Source organism: Dermacentor andersoni, chromosome 3 (assembly GCF_023375885.2).
Source record: "Dermacentor andersoni chromosome 3, qqDerAnde1_hic_scaffold, whole genome shotgun sequence".
NCBI lineage: Eukaryota > Metazoa > Arthropoda > Arachnida > Ixodida > Ixodidae > Dermacentor > Dermacentor andersoni.
Window position 1 is genome coordinate 128,804,153 of NC_092816.1, and position 15,585 is coordinate 128,819,737.

Sequence of the window (15,585 nt, forward strand, 5' to 3'; positions counted from 1 at the left end):
ATGAGACCAATGAGCATCACTGAGACCAATGTAATGCCGATCGCTCTGTTGGCTTTGTCATGTTTTGATAATCGTTCCGAGACAGTGCTGGCTGCGGTTGTATAAAATATGAATGATGTGGAGACGCGCCAAGCATGCGTGGGATCAAGGAATATATTGGCTCCTTTACCATCAGTTTGCAAGGAACTACGGCGTTGGATATGGAAGCACGGACACACAAACGGTGACACACACTCACACGCACGCCCACACCAACACACAGACACTACACACACACAAACTCACACATGCACACAGAAACACTTACATACACAAAACGTGAACAAGGTGAATGCAGGAGCCAACGTTTCAACAAGTGGACTTGTCTTCTTCAAGGCCTTGAAGAAGACAAGTCCACTTGTCGAAACGGCTCCTGCATTCACCTTGTTCACGCTCTGCTCATCTTGTTGAATTTCCATCTCCCGCATTCCCCGTCTTTTCCCTGGATTGCATACACAAACAAGCACAAAAATAAACGCGCACATACTCACACACAAATACGCACGCACACATACACACACCAAACATGTGACACTGGTATGAAAAAGTAACCATATCTATGTTCTCGCCTACGACATGTAAGACATATCTTGTGTCTGTGTGCTTGTAACACAAACACGTTTTCGAAAAGTGGCATCGTTTCCGCACCTTAATGCGCAAGAATGACCTTTCATGAACAGATGACGTATTAAACCTGAAAGCATAATTTAAATCTCTAATACCATTAAACCCTAATAAAGCTTTTTGTGGACCTTGAGGTAGCATAACCAGATTGCATAAAATCTGCAAGATTTTAAGAGAGTCTCCTGCTGTAGTCAAAATTAGTACAGCTGCTTGGGAAGGCACAGTTAACTTTTCGTCTTCGAGAACCGTGTGTGAACCATGACGCATTCGGTATGCAGCTCATTCCAGGTTAAGTCAGGTCCTTCAGGTCCTTCGTGGAGTGGGTTGCTAGCATGGCTAGTAGACGGCGTGGGAAAGCGGAAACTCAACGTAATTGCGGAGCACAGGAAACCTTTGAACAGCGTGAGGCTCATTGCAACAGTGCGCATGACTGTAATGCAGCCTCTGAAGTACGGTTAAGTTTGGTAAATTTTGATGTCTCAAAGTCGCCATATCAAGGACAGAAACATTTTTTGTAAAAATTTGCGAAGTGAATATGACACGCGGATGATTATATGCTGCGAATTCTGTCTTATAAAATTTTTAATTGTTGCTACACACCTTCCTTGAAAAAAATTACTAATGCATCTAGTATTATTTGAACTAAGTTGAGATTTCTGGTGACTGTCTCACCATTTTCTTAGGCCGGCGCCGAAAAAAATTGCCCTCTAGGACAGCAGTAAATCACACACGCGGATACGGTACCACCATGCGGTAGTACGAGTGGTGCAGCTCGTACCGGTGGGGCCACTGTTCACTACAACGTAGTGGCAGCACATGGCGGCACGGTGGTAAGGAACACGATCTCGAGTTCTGTTATGGTGAGAGCTATGATTTTGCGATGGTCTTGTAGAGATGCTGCACCTGTGGTCGAAGACGTAGACCGTGTCGTCTGAGATATTTCACGTGGTTATGAACTGTTCCTTGTGGAAGTGGCGCCATAACTGTCGATTCGTTCCCATGTAAGGGTGGTAAAGCGAGCGCCGCCACCATGCTGCAGGTTGTGCAACACCGTGCCACAAAAAACGACCTTTTAAAGCCTTCTAAGCCGATTCTTTGATAAAACCAGGGTTGGTTCTCCATAAATTTAAAACAATGCTTTAGGTTACCTCCTACTTTGATCTAGCGAGTCAGCGCTTAAAATGTAAAAATTTAACAGAATGTTTGCTTGCACTGAACTTACAGTTCAGGGTAGCTAACGTGTGATGCAACACAGGAGACGCGGATACACAGACACCAAGGCACGGGCAGACAGCTCACACCGCTGCAACAAGTGTTTACCTGCCTGGCGGCTGGCGCAGCCGTTGAGAATTCAAATTGACGTGGACAGATGGCGTGCGGCCTTTGCGGCCATTGTGCATGCGCAGGCGTTCAGGGAGACGAGGCTATATGTGTGCGCCATGATACTTTCGACGGGCGGCAGCGTGATGGTCGTTTCTAGTCCACGCCGGTGGCCTGGAAGCAGAAACCACAAATTTCAAAAACTTTTCGGTAAATTCATTTTTGCTAAACTGGTGGAAATTCTGGCGTTTTCATATTAAGGGCTGAGAGGACCGAACACAGATGTGTTGAAAGTGAGAGAAATGGAAAACGCTTTGTAAGTCTTGCTTTTCAGCAGATATAATTTAAAAAAAGTTGGGCACCTATCTAAAAACGTCTATGTCGAGTACGTTTTCATGTTCCTTCCTCCACGAATATGCAGAACCTTGTTATTTTCTGCGTCATAGTCACATTTTTATTTTCTTTGCTTTGCCTCGGTTTCTATGAGATTTGTCCATTGAACAAACAGTCAACGAATTCTAGAATTGCTTAGCCAGCACCGCCGCACGTAGCACGCTCTAGATATATTAACCTTGCTTCCTTAACCTTAGCCTTGCTCAATGAGACCCGTAGTCTATACGAAGCTCTCTATACGTGGGCCAATTCCGAACATAGTGTAATGACGGGATGATCCTCCGCCGTGGAGATAAAACAGGCGTTAAGCACTCTCCATACGTGGGAAGGAAGGCTACCGTTCAGGTGGCCGATCTCGAATCACAACTACTGGAACTTGGCGAGAGGAGAACCCCACAGGGGTCAGTCATTTCCCCCTGTTTATTCAATATAGCCATGGTCGACCTAAGCAGAAAGCTTCTTGAGATTGAAGGCATCAAACAGACTATGTATGCTGACGATATAACTATATGGTGCACAGGAGGCAATGACGGTCAGGTTGATGGAGCCTTGCAGGAGGCCATAGACACTATCGAAGCATATCTCGAACCCACCAGTCTCACATGCTCCCCCTTGAAGTCGGAACTTTTGCTGTATAGTCCCAAGAAACGCGTTCCAAGGCCCAAGGGGTGGACATCGTTAGAAGATAGAGACATTAACCTATATACAAGAAATGGTTACCGTGTACCCAGAGTCGATTCAATCAAGGTGTTGGGCATGATCGTTGAGTCAGGGGGTACAAATGGCAAGAGTATACGCAAGCTAATTGCTAAAACTGAAAGTGCTGTTTGTTTAGTTCGGAGGGTATCAAATCGGCAGCGTGAACTCAAGGAGGATAACCTCATTCGACTAATGCATGCCTGCGTTCTGTGCCACTTTAGATACGTGTCAGCCATGCATCGATGGAAACGGGCAGAGCGGGATAAGTTGAATGCACAGCTTAGGAAGATTACCAAGCGGGTTCTTGGGTTACCCGTATACACTTGTACAGAGCGCTTAAGGCAGCTTGGCATTCATAACACTCTTGAAGAGATTGCAGCAGAGGCCTAGGAGCGCGCACAGCTAACTCGCCTCACAACAACGAAGGCAGGGAGATCCATCTTGCAGGAACTAGGATATCACCCAGATAGAGTAGCGGAGGAGTTCTCTGACGTTCTTCCATCGATTCATGAGAACACTACGGTCGCGACAATACCTAGGAACATGCACCCCGATCATAATCGCGGTAGAAGGAATGCCAGGGCGGCCAACCTCCTTAGGCAAATACACAGTGATCAGCGACAGGTCAGCTTTGTGGATGCCGCTTCTTGTAAGGGACGTCGGGCGTTCGCAACCGTCACTGTCGATGGTCGGCAAGGAATCATAAATGCTGCCTCTGTTCGGACGAGGGACTCCGAAATAGCTGAACAAATGGCTATTGCACTAGCCCTGCTGGATATCTCACGGGATGTCATCTATAGTGATTTAAGAGCTGCAGTCAGAGCATTTGAAAAAGGCACCGTTTCCGAACAGGCCCTCAGACTTCTTGGGGGCAAGGCATTCACGCACCACTTCATTTATTTATTTCCCGCACATCAGGATCAGATAAAGGGTGCTCCTCCCAAACTCAACGAGTCGGCTCACGAGGCTGTGCGTGAACTTGCCCACCGCGCTACACTCGACCAATCGGAAGCCGACTCCCCAGAGAACAGGGACACGCCCTCCACCTACAACGAGATTACTAAACACTACTATCTCAGCCGTAGAACCTACTTTGTTCCTCATCCGCGCCTCAGTAGAGCTCAAGCATTAACGCTCCGTCTACTACAGACGAATACCTATCCCAATCCGTCGCTCTTACATAAAATCTATCCGGATATTTATACCAATGCTACCTGCCACGATTGTGGAGAAATAGCCACGTTAGACCACATGCTCTGGCGGTGTGTCCGGTCACGCTCTGTCATCGCTAACAGCTCTGCCAGATGGGAGGCGGTTCTCGGCAGCCCTCTTCTGGCTGACCAACTCTGGGCTGTCCAGGAGGCCCACGATGCGGCCGAGAGGCTCGGCCTTCCGGTTCCAACCTGGGAGCGGCCCGCTTCCGGAAGACTCACGATTTGCAGGACTTCATTAAAGTTTGACCATACCATATCATTGATGTTTTCAAACCATTTAAAAATGGTAAAGAAGTGACCTCATCTGAACCGGGAACGAAATGCGGAGTGCAAGAGCTACCACGAATAGACAAAGAAGGAAGTAAGACACAAGCCGAAGACGCAAGCAGGCCGTCGTATAAAAAAAATTGGCAGTGGCTTAGGTCGGCTATGCCAGGGTACACGTAGCCAAATCTAAGGCATAGCGTGGTTAGCCTTGGTTAATCTTGATGGCAAGTTCAGGTCAGTCTGGTTGTCTAGCTATATTGTGGCGTTTAGCCAGTCGTTCGGAGCGATGTTCGTCTGTTTCCTGGGCGATTCGTTTCCTCTTCATATCGGTCCGATGTCGATTCCAGGCCTCCTCCTGCTTATCAGAATTGTCGCCGGCCATACTGCCGCCTCAACTGTGGTTGTGGCGCTCGCGAAGAAGGACGAACAGCGACGAGATGGCATGTTTTACCTCAATCCACGCGTGTAGTTATATATAGGTATTATTATCATTATTATTATTATTATTATTACTATTATTATTATTTATAATGACAATATCATTATTACAAACATAGGGCTGTTTGTTTCCCTCCCGTAACGCATGTATCGACCGCAGACGGGAATTCTAGAAAATTTGCTACTTCACTGTAAACTAAGGTATAATGAGAAGTAGATGAAACTCTAGCATAATTTCTTTCGGGATCGTTTCGACAAAAGACGTTACAGCCATTTCTGCAGCCCTTGGTACGTGGTGCCCGTCGTAAGGCGCCAGCGGCACGTCAGCGACATGCTGGCGGATAGCGCCGCGAACGGCAGAACTCAGAGCAGCGACTGCGCCGATTTGGAGACGCTCGACCACTTGCTACTTCACTGCCCTGCCTTATATGTGGAGCGCACGGACTTGTGTACAGTCTATCGGCGAGTGGGACTAGCTTGCGATACGGCGACTGCGCTGCTATTCTCTGCATCCCACTCGTCCATCGTGAAGCACGTTCTTTCGGCACTGCTAGACTACTGCAATGCGACGCACCTGAGATCGCGGCTCTGAGCCCCGCACTCACATTTTCTCCTCTTGCCACGTTCGTCCTGTCTTTCTCTCTTTCATTTTTCTTCCCATTCCCCCCTTCCCCGTGCAGTGCTGTTGAGGTGTCCTCCTGTGAGAGACAGTTACGGCGCTGCACTCATCTCTTCTGTTTCCTTTTCTAAAATCACTTCACACAAACACACACTGGCATGTGAAGCAGACGACGGGACAAAGGCGCTGACAGAGCTTCCAGTGATTTTGCACTGCAGGTATTAAGGCCTGACCTGCTGGTAAACGAATTTTCTGATGTCTCCTCTTGAAAAAGTTCGCTACTTGTGCAGGCAGGCCAGATTCATAGCATCAGGTACTTTATAATGTAGGAAACTAGTGCGAATTGCGATTCAAGTGCACCCCGGCATAAGAGCTCACCGCGCTAAGATAAGACGCGTAGCTCCAGCATTTATGTACCACGTGTACTTTGATCTGCACGGGGGCATTGATCATGATCATTTAAACAGCGGTAGACTACAAAAAATTCGCCGACGATGAAAGAAAAATTAATAAAGTACCTACTATTGGGTATTTATCACGGGGCTGTTGGTTGTGTGCCACTATAGGAATCTGGCGCTCATCAATGAACCTTTTTTGACATCAACTTGGGTCAGTGCAAGTATCACAACTTCACACCTACACGGTGATATTCACGTAATGCGATTTTTCTTACAAGTGAGGGTCGGCGTCGACGATGTTTTTTTTTTTTATTGAAGTGAATGTTAGGAGAGGTTGGCGCCTTTATGTGGTGGCACCGGCTACTCCTTGTCACTTGGCAGACGAAACAAATTTGCGCAAAAAGGGAGATAGCGACACTAAATATAACACTCAGTAGAACACCGGATCAGTAAAAAATATACAGTCCAACAGTACATGAGTCGCAAAGTTCTGTGCATGAGTTCAGTCCACGTACGCATATATGAAGTCCGATGTTTTGAACAGCCAAAACACACAACAACACTTGTAATACACTCCAAGTACAGGACAGAATTATACGTATTGCGTAAAAGTTGCGATCACCACATAAACCAACTATGCACCACGAACAACGTTTATGTAACTCATTTAGCGTATTCGGATCATCCAATACCTAATATTTTCCCAAAATGTTGGTCTCCTCTAAAAACTTTTCAGAGCAAGAAGCGCTCTTTTTTGAAGGCCCGCAGTTGACCATGGGCCAAGTATCTTTTTTAGAGTGAATGGTCTTCTGTCTAATATAAACAAATTAGCTTGCAGTACTGCTCTTTGTGTATCGCATTTCGAGCACTCGAGAAGAAGATGATGCACATCTTCGTCTGGATGGCCACAAGAACACTGCGGACTAGAGACACGTTTTATTCTGTACAAGAAGTGTCTCGTAAATGCAGTACCAAGACGCAGCCGGTGTACCAAAGTTTCAAATTTTCTGTTGTCTCTTAGAGTTTCCGGCATTGATAAGTTTATATATGGGTCTATTGAGTATAACTCCGAGTTCTTAGTTTGCTGGTCAAACCAGGTATTTTTGCTGAGACGACAAGAAATCTGTCTCAGGATCAGACGGACTTCACTACGCAATAGGGGAAGATTGGTTGTCTCTGCGTTATTGTGCGCTCGATGCGCAGCTGCGTCCGCTGCAGTATTACCAGGAATATTGCAGTGCCCAGGAATCCACTGAAATGCAATTACGTGGTTAGTGCGCTTGCTTTTGTAAGTTCTTTGAGCGTCTCATACAATATCGAAGTGTTCAAAGAATTTTTCTTATTGCTCTGTAGTAATGTGAGAGCGGCTTGCGAATCGCTAAAGATAACCCATTTACGCGAATGTTTTTCTAAAGTTATGAAACGCAAAGCACACAGGATTGCAAATAGTTCTGCCATGGTGGAAGATGTCTCCCGGGATAATTTAAATGTTTGCTCTAGCGCTAAGTGTGGAATGACGAATGCTGAAGTTGAGGAATTTTTATGACACGAACCATCTGTATAAACGTGGATGTACTGGGGATATAATGAGTAAATTTGATAGAGTGCCAGTTGCTGTGCGGCTACTATGAACATGTCTCTCTTAGATATAATCCCGTCAACCGATAACTCTATTTTAGGGTACGTTAACATCCAGGGAGGGCAACTAACATCCACTTTGCATAATTCAAATCTTGGTAATAATGTTTTATGTTCTCGAACAACATCGTGAATTTTGCTTTTGTTTCTTTCGGTGAGCGCGAGGTTTAATGGATGCTTCTCGTGTTGGGTTAAGATGCGATAAATATGTAGGCATGTTTCAACCGTTCGTATGACTGGAAATGGGGGGTGTCGAGCTTCAGCAATTACTAAAGAACTCGAGGTAGCCTGCGGAACCCCAAGACACACTCGCAGCCCCCTTGCTAGTAAACGTTGAAGACGTTCCTCAGAAGTTTGCGATAAACCATGGAGAATAGGTGCCGAGTAAGCAATTTTTTGTTTTATGAGTGCGTTATGAACTTGTAGTAGCGAAGAGACTGATCCCCCCCACGTTGTGCCTGCGAGTCGCCGAAGTACGTTTATTACTGCATTGGTCTGTTTTTCAATTGCGCGGATGTGTGAAGCCCATGTAAGTTGGCGGTCAAGAATAACTCCAAGAAATTTATGCTCTTTCACAAACATCAAAGCTTGCCCGTTAAGCCTAAGTTGGAAATTAATCAACTGTCGTCTAGTGAAAGGAAGTACGGCTGTCTTGGCGTATGAAAGACCCATGCCTCTTTCTTTTAAAGAGGTGTCGATGCTATCAAGGCCCTCTTGCAGCGTTGTTTGAATGTCTTGTATATTAGAACCAGAGGCCCATATGCAGATGTCATCTGCGTACAGAGAATACCGTAGACAAGACGGGAGCTTTTGTGGCAAGGCTGCCATGACACACTTGAATAAAAACGGACTAAGAACACTGCCCTGCGGAACGCCCTGAGTGATGCTGTGATAATTACTTTCTCCTTCTATTGTTTCCATAAATATTTTTCTAACTTTCAAGAAGTTTGACACCCATCGCAGCGTTCGACCGTGTAGGCCAAGCTCTAACATACCAGCAAGGACGTGTATGTGACTTACAGTGTCGAATGCTCTTTGAATGTCTAAGAATACTGCTACTGTCACATTTCCGCAGCTTCCTTCATGTTCGACGTATGTGGCAATATCTAATACTGCATGCATTGTACAACGATTTTGTCGAAAACCAGTCATGTGGTCGGAAAACACATGTGTGTGTTCACACCACCATTGCAATCGACTGTCTACCATCTTCTCCATTAGCTTGGAAAAACAGCTTGTGAGACTGACGGGTCGGTAGGAGTCAAGACAAAGTGGAGTCTTTCCTGGTTTTAGCACTGGAATTACCCGAGCTAATTTCCATGAATCCGGTAGAGTCTCTCTTATCCAGATATCATTAAATATCTCCAAAAGAGTCATTCTTCCTACTGGACCTAGGTTCTTTAACATCACATACGTAACACCATCTGGGCCTGCGGTTGTCTTTGTACGGCATGACGAAAGAGCACTTTTCAATTCCTTTAAACTAAACTCACAATCAAGTTGTGGATGTTGTGACATAAAGCACGCACGAAGCTTCTGTTCTGGTAGTGTTGTCGAACTTGCAAATTGTAGGCAAGTAAACGGAATTCCTGGTCTGGATATAAGTTGACAAAATTCTTCAGCAACAGATGTTTCCGGAGTGCTTCGAGCTACGGCAAGGGCTCGAAAGGGATGGCTCTGGGTAACTGGACCACTAAAAGATCGGACAACGGACCATATTCTGGGAACTGGAGTAAACGGAGACAACGACGCGCAGTATTCTCGCCATTTTCTTGTACCTAATTTTTGTAAGCGTCTGCGCGAAGTTGACTGAACTTTCTGTGCCATCTTGTAGTCGTCCAGCTTTCCACTGCGGCGGTAAGCCCGTTCTGCGCGCCTTCTAATTGCTCTTAGGCATTCATATTCGCCGTCGACTGCAGCGTATTCATTTGGAACAATGACTTGCTTTGTGCAGTTCTTGTAGGACTCACACAATGTATTTGCAAAACTTTGAAAGTTCGGATTTTCACCCAATGAATTACTTAAATGGTGCCGAAAACTTTGCCAATTAGTATACTTTGAGTAGCGGCCGGTCCCTTCACTCCGTATGAGGCGATGTTTGACCAGGATCGGAAAATGATCACTACCGTGCGTTTCTATGTCCGTTGACCATTCAACACCACCAAGAAGGTCTTGGGAGCAGAGCGTAACATCTATACAGCTTGAGTAACGAAACCCCCGCAAGAACGTTGGAGAGTTGTCATTTAACACAATCAGATTACTTTTTTCTGCGGCAGACTCTATAATGCTTCCACGGGAATCATTATATTCACTGCCCCAGATGACGTTATGTGCGTTGAAGTCCCCACAAACCAGCACATGTGAGTTTGCGATACCAAACACATTCACCAAGCTGTCTACTGATATTTTGCTAGAACATTGTAGATAAATACTGATCACTGTGACGCTTGTATTTCTAAAAGATATCTTGCATGCTACGAACTCCGGTATGTTTGAATCGCTCGACTGTATTAAATAGGACGGCAGGTCTTTTCTCACGCATAACATCGCTCTACTACTTCCAGCAATGCGCGATGATTTATATATAACATAGTTCGAAAGACGAAAGTCATCTCGTACGCCTGCTTCCTGTATGCATAAAACAGTAAAGTTATGTTGAGCTAGTAGTTTGCGAAAATCAGCTGACTTATTTCGAAGGCTATTAGCATTCCACTGAAATATGAAAACATTGTTATAACGATTATTCATTGTAAGCCTGCAGTGGAGCTGTTGGTGGTTGTGGAAGCACCAACGATTCCATAGAAAGCAGTGCTTTTACCTCTGAAAGGTTGTTTGCGTGTGGAATGGCACTGAGAATTGCACGCAGAGCTGTGAATAGCACGGGCAGGATCATCTGTGCCACGGGTAAAGACGCGTAATCACCAAACGACGCTGAAGCTCCATGTGTGCTCGAAGCAGGTCGCTGAAGAGCTGACTGAGATGGTCGCTGGGATGACAGATGTGGTTGAGGCGAATGTTGAGGTAGTCGCTCAGATGTTAGGTGAGGCTGCTGTGTCAATGGCACAGGGCGTTGTTTAGAAGGTCGGCTAAGTTCACTCGAAGCCTGGGCAAGATGAGTAGTGTTCTCTGGAGGTGGATCGTGTCGCTCGCTGTCAGAATGTTGTCGACCTGAGTGCTTTAGAGCTGCAGAATAGTTCATATTGACCACTTGCTCTCTCTCTTTGTTGGCAGTTGTAGGCGTGCATCTTACAGCATCAAGGTTGGGTGGGGGCGCATTTCGAGGAGGCAGCCTTCCGTATTTCAACTCATGTCTGCGCAACCTTGAGGCAGCTCTGCTCTGAGGGCACCCGGAGAAGGAAGCTGTATGGTTTCCGCCACAGTTGGCACACTTTGGCTGACACACAGACTTGCACTCTGAATGGTCGTGGTCTTCTGAGCATATCTTGCAGCGACGTGGACTGCGGCAGTTCTTCGATAGATGTCCAAATCTCTGGCAGTTGTAGCATCTCAGAGCAGGGCCGTGATATTCTTCTACGGGATGACTCGTGAAACCTAGATGCACTCGTTGCGGCATTGGTTTATCTTCTCTGAAATGGAGAATGACAGATCTCAGAGGGCGTGATTCTACCGCTCCATCTTCTTGGCGATTGTAGCGTGCCTGACGACGGGCAGATGTCACGCCAAAGTCCTTCAGGAAGTCAACCAGTTGTTCTTCTGTATACTCAACTGGCACATGGCGTATCTTGCCGACATTCTTGGTATAAGATGCCGGAATGAATGGTTTGACTCCCAAACCAGCCACTTCGCTCATCGACAGAAGATGTCTTGCAGATGAGACTGAAGTAACCTTGACAGCAAAACTTCCGTCTCTGTTCACGCGGAATGACTGTACTTTTTCCTTTGCCGCGGAGACAATTTCCGACGCAGCGCGGTTTGGATTCACTTGCCAGAAGTTGCGCCCTTCCTGTGAGGGTCGAAAAACAACTGGATTTCCCTCAGGCCGCTTCTTTTTATACGATACCAAGGAGAACGGCGTGTCATCGCAGTCTATGTCTTCATCTTCACTTAGCTCATAGGTAGATGTCTTGTCGTCGTCAACCCGTGGTTTCTTGGCTTCACTTTCGCTTGTCTCAGCCATATTCACTGAAGGTGCGCTGGAAGGTAGGGCAGCGTTGAAAACTAGCGTCACCGGCTTGATGACATTAGGCGCGTGGTGTGGCACTTCCGAGTGCGGCGCCGATTCTGCGGCACTCATGCGCCTAGGAATGCGCTGTCGGACATATGGCTCGTGCCGGTGTTCTTTGCCGCCCACCGCCGTGGCAGGCGTAGATGGGCTGCGGAGCGCAGCAAAACCACGCGATTCTGTGCGCGATCTCCAGCACACAGGTATCCCACGGGATGTTCGTTCTCTCTGGACAACAGCGAAGTCTCAACACAGCACTAATTCTTGAAGAAAACAGAAAACAATATCTCACCGAAGAAGCAGCGGCCGCTCGGAGGGACTTCTTCTTCTTCTCCTCGACGATGTTATTTTAGACTATCGAAAGGCGCATTCTTGCAATGTATGACCTTCCACATCACGTTGGTGCTCTTTAAGGGTTGTACATTTGACTACTGAGCTAAAAGACGTTCACTACTACCGAAACGGCGCTCGAGCACTGTTCTCATTTTTGCCTTAATCGCAGCAAGAAGAAGCATTTGTTGGAAGACTGCAAAGATTGCCAGTATCAGTACGGTGATTATGAGCAATAACATTTAGAGTTGCGCGTCCTTTGGTTGGCTCCAATGACGTGCAACCAGGACGTTGTGAGCATGAACTCGCCTATTAATGGTGCATCGGACTCTCTGACGATCTACGGCGAGAAATTCAGTATGTTCGAGGATATGATTTACCCCTATTGGAAAGAAGGTACTTAGCACAATCTGTATTTTGAGGCCGTGTGTGGTACGTTTGTGACGTTGTAGAGTCACTATTACGGGTCACTACATCATTGATTCCCTCTTCTGGTAGGGCAGTACAGAAGTGGGAAGCCCCGCGGCGTTTGGGCAACCGCGCTCTCGCAGTAAGTTCGCGTTCCCATCCGTATTTGTCTGCTGCCAGCTGCTTTCTCAGTGATTTAGGCTCCACCTGCTGCAGTGCGATCAGTGTCCCGCGTGAGAACTCGTCTGCTATTTCCCTGGCACGAAAATTCGTTACATGCTACCAGGGGCGCGCATAAATCGCGGACCACAAGTATTAAACGCACCTGTATTTTACTCCACGGCCATGGCATTTTATCGCCACGCACAACAGTTATGTTCTGATGTAGACGTTCTCGAAAACCATGTTGTGGATACAATGTCAGCCTTACTGCTTCTAATTCCCCTAGCGCGCCGCGCACGCTCCAGTAATGTATCGTAGGGTGCGATAGGGGCGTCCTTTTTGCGTGGCCACCTACGCGACGGAGCTAACCCTAACAACGGTTTCAGTCGACGGCGCAGCGCGGAGACGCTCGAATGTGCGGGGTGCGGCGACGAGTGTGTGTGCGTGGGCTTTCTAAGAACCATAAAACGGACTTTTTCGGACATTCTCTCGCCAAGTAAGAAGCCAAAGGTGAGCGATATTTACCTCACAATCCTTACTACTTGGGAGGCTTGGGAGACCCTACTGCGTTGCGAGGACCCGGCCAAGCAAGCCATCGCCACAGGCCGGGCTGCCAGCGTCATGAGCCTCCGGCACATGAACGTGTGAGTGCAGTGGGGCCGTGCGGGGGCCCAAGGACCTGCGTGTCCGCAACTCCCCTGTGTGCAATAAAGTTATCACCACCACTACCTCACATTTGGATGTTTGAGTCCAAACCCACGTATTTGTCAAGAAATGAGTGAGCCTAACTGTAGACCTTGCGCGGCGGAAGGCGGCGGTCGAGAGCATGCCTAAAAAGGCCTAACGACTTTTCGATCATATTGAAGTTGACAAGGAGCTTCCCTGCCCCTCTCGGGCGTCGCAGAACCATGCAAACGAAGCGAGTAGCGTCTCGAAACGAGTGGAATGAGGAAACGCGGGCGTTGAGTGACGCGTCTCTCGATAATCAGAGGAACGCTGCCGCGAGTCTCGCCAACGAGAACACGGACGCGGGTCTCCCTCGTGCGTGGACGGACGACGGCTGGCGCACTGGTCTTTCACGCAGACAAAAAAAAAAAAAGACAAAAATAAAACAAGCGAAAAAGAACCCGGGAAGGGAACCGAGAATAAAAATGAAAAATCACTGGGCAACTCGTCCGCTGCCACAGGAGGAGTGAACCAAACCAAGCGGAGTTTCTGACGTAGAAAATGCCGCATCCCGCGGCCCCTCCGAAAGGAGGATATAAAGGTTATTATGAACCGCAAAAAGGCTTCATAGTCAAGAATCTGCTCCGATCAGAGCTCTTTGTGGCAGGGATAGAGGCCTGCCGGAGCGGTTTTGGAGGGGACAGTTTTCACTGCGAGTCCACCCCGGATCGAACATCGTAATATTATCCACGCCACACGAACAAGTGGCGGGCAGGCTGAGACAGATCAGCCAGCTAAAAATCAGAGGACAGATTTACCCCTTTAAAGCGTACGTAGCAGACCCTGAGGACGTCTTGCGAGGTATCGTTCACGGACTACCACGCGGAACCACCCAGGCCGAACTTAAGGCCAACCTATGAATACGGACTCAAGGGGTGAACGTAGAGAGAACCACGATGCTGGGCTCTTCGAAGTCAGCAATAATAACTTTTACAGGCAACGTACTACCGAGGTGCGTCTACTTCATCGGTGCAGAGGCGATCTGTTAGCCCTAGAAGCCCACCATACAAGTTTGCAAGATCTGTCGTTCAACAGAACATCGAACCGACGTGTGCCCGACTCCGAACGCTAACGTGTGCTCAGAGTGTGGGGCATCTAATTCGAACCAAGGACACGAATGTGCCCCGAACTGCGCCATATGCGGTGAGGAGCGCCCGATGAGACAGAGAAATCGTGCAGAAAGAAAGTGAAGAACGTGCCTCTCCGAATATAGCGAGTGGAGCAGCCCCGAAGAAAAACAGAATGGACCAACTCGGAGAGGGAACTCCCTCAGCTCGCGCAACTACGGCAAAAGCCTCATCGCTGGTTCAGGTCGGAGCCGGCAGGAATCCAGATCGCCGTCAAAATCAAGGAGCCGGCAAGAACCAACCAAAACCAATAGACCCGAGGAGACCTCGGAGAAACCCAGCCTGAAGAACACATCCTGTAGCAGCGGAGAGAAGAGCTCCCTCCAGGCCGGGAAAGCAGAGGAAGAAACAGCAGCCGCCGGTCGGATAACCAACCAGGCGAGCTGGGTGACGGTAGTGCCTCCCAGTCCTCAAATAACTGATAACCAGCAGTATAGGAAAATTATAGTAGAGAATAAAAGAATTACAGAAGAAATCATACAGCTTAGAAATCAAATGGCCGCAGTACGCAGAGAGTATCAGTCAGCAATCTCATCAATGGACAAAAAATTCGAAAGCGCCATTAAAACATTGCAAAACTCGGGGTCGGTAGGCAACCCTAACGACGGTATGAAAGAAGCGTAAAAGTGTCCTACCCACTTGGAGAAAATTGAAACGAACGACGGGATGGGCGAAGACACATTCGCAATACAGCAAGTGCAGACCCAGGTTCAGGAAGACAGGGAAGGTATAGCAAATTTCAATAAACTGTTAAGCGATTTCATGTCTAAAATTAAAGCTTTCGTCGGACAAGAACTCAGCATTAAGAGGCAGTACGCTAACGAAACTGTGGGAGGATTGCAGAGGGCAATAAATAAACGCCCCCTCTCCACCTCGGTTAGTGAAAAGTCATCATAACGGCCCGCGACGACGCGTATACGCCCATGCGGCATGGCCAAAAATAATACGAAAAGTGCAGAACAATGAAATATTTGGCAATGGAACTCTCGCACTTTTCACA